The 2019-nt window shown below is 45.1% G+C and overlaps 1 non-coding gene across 1 annotated transcript; it reads right to left on the bottom strand.

The window, feature by feature from the left end:
- Positions 1–1076: 1076 nt before the first annotated feature.
- trnar-ucu (transfer RNA arginine (anticodon UCU)) lies at positions 1077–1168 on the bottom strand. The gene is given in 2 exon segments: positions 1077–1112; positions 1132–1168. It is a non-coding gene; the product is annotated as a tRNA-Arg (tRNA).
- Positions 1169–2019: the final 851 nt, after the last annotated feature.

Raw genomic sequence — 2019 nt, forward strand, 5'->3', positions numbered from 1 at the left:
CTGAGAAGAAAACTCTTGTTATCCACCCAATCCATTCCTCTCATAGTTATACATCAATGAGCTCGTCACTCAGCCTCTGGTATTCTGTGGAAGGACTTTTCGAGTTTGTTCAAGCTCTACTTAAAGTTAATGCAATCTGATCCAGCCAACCGCCTGTTTAATCTCTTTTGCACACTGTCCAAATCCTGCACTGTATATCCTTTTCATAATTTGGCAACCAGAACTGCATTCAATATCACAAATGTACACAGAATCCAAATGATACAGAGAAAAGATTTTCTGGTTTCCAAGAGTCACTTTGAATGATAATTAAGACATTATCGCACAATGTTTCAAATCTGTAGAGGATGAAGGGGCAGTTTATCCTTCTTAATGAATGTTTCCATGACTTTAGTCTTATTTCTGAAACATCGGACTCATTTGGGAACCATTTGTCCCACATAATCTATCAGATAGAAACCATTCATGATCTGTAAACTGACTTCATTTTGATGTCTTTTACAGTACGGAAAGTTGTAGGGTGGCATAAATATGAAATTTTCAGGCAGGGAAATCTGCTTAGACATGGCTTGCAGAAGTATGTAAAGATAGGCCCATATGTCAGTTCTTAGAACCATGTTTCAAGAATTATAGACAAGTAAAGACTTTTGAACGCGATTACAATGAGATTCGCTACAGTGTGTCAACAGGCCCTTCAGCCCAAACCTACCCTCTGAAGAGTAACCCATCCAGACCCATTTCCCTCTCAATAATGAACCAAACACAATGAGCAATTTAGCATGGTCGATTCACCTGACCTGCGCATTTACGTACTCTGTGAGGAAACTGGAGCACGCGGCGGAAACCCATGCAGACACGGGGAGAATGGGCAAACTCCAAGCAAACAGTCGTCCAATAAGGAATCAAACCTGGGCCCTGAAGCTGTCAGGCAGCAGTGCTCACCATTTCGTCACGATATTACCCGAGAGACAGGACGTATCGCAGTCGCTCAGCCTCTGGTCTGGGGGACCTTGACTGACCTGTCCCTCGGCTGCAGGAAAAATAGCCACACACACGCAAGAATGCAGCTTTAAGCACGACTCTGGTGGGACGCGAACCCACAACCTTTGAATGCCTTCAGCAGCTTCAGGTTAGAAGTCCAACGCGCTATCCATTGCGCCACAGAGTCTACGTCGTGCGAGTCCATGCCATTTTTGTTGATAGGCTTGTTGACAGTGCGTCTTGCAAGGACGCCTTTCGTACTCTTCCTGTGAGGATGATGTGTACGGATGTGATACGACTGTGTGTGGATGGGATTAAATTGAATTTATTGTCACGTGTACCAAGGCACAGTGGAATGCTTTGTCATTTAATCCCTTCCCCTCCTATTTTTGATCACTACAGCACTGCCCTTTGTTGGGAAGGGCACTGCTTGCCACTGGCCACACTGCTGAGTTTCCTTTGCTCCTGATGGTGGAAGCTGAATCAAGGTTTGTACACCTCTGCTCTCTCACTGTTTCTCACACCTGCACTCACACTGTGATCAGTCCCTCTGCATACACACACTGTGATCAGTCCCTCTGTATACACACACTGTGATCAGCCCCTCTGTATAAACACATACTGTGATCAGTCCCTCTGAAAACACACACTGTGATCAGTCCCTCTGTATACACACACTGTGATCAGTCCGTCTGTACAGACACTGTGATCAGTCGCTCTGTATACACACACTGTGATCAATCCCTCTGTACATATACTCCATGATCAGTCACTCTGTATGTACACACACTGTGATCCGTCCCTCTGTACATATCCACCATGATCAGTCACTCTGCATGTACACAAACTGCGATCAGTGTGTCAATCCTTCCAAAAGCCCATGTTCCTTATCTTGTTAAGTGTCATAATCTTATAGAGTCATAGAGATGTATAGCATGGAAGCAGACCCTTTGCTCCAAACGGTCCATGCCGACCAGATATCCAAACCAATCCTGTACCACCTGTCAGCACCCGGCCCATATCCCTCTAAAGACTTCC

Source organism: Chiloscyllium punctatum, chromosome 28 (genome assembly GCF_047496795.1).
Source record: "Chiloscyllium punctatum isolate Juve2018m chromosome 28, sChiPun1.3, whole genome shotgun sequence".
Lineage (NCBI taxonomy): Eukaryota > Metazoa > Chordata > Chondrichthyes > Orectolobiformes > Hemiscylliidae > Chiloscyllium > Chiloscyllium punctatum.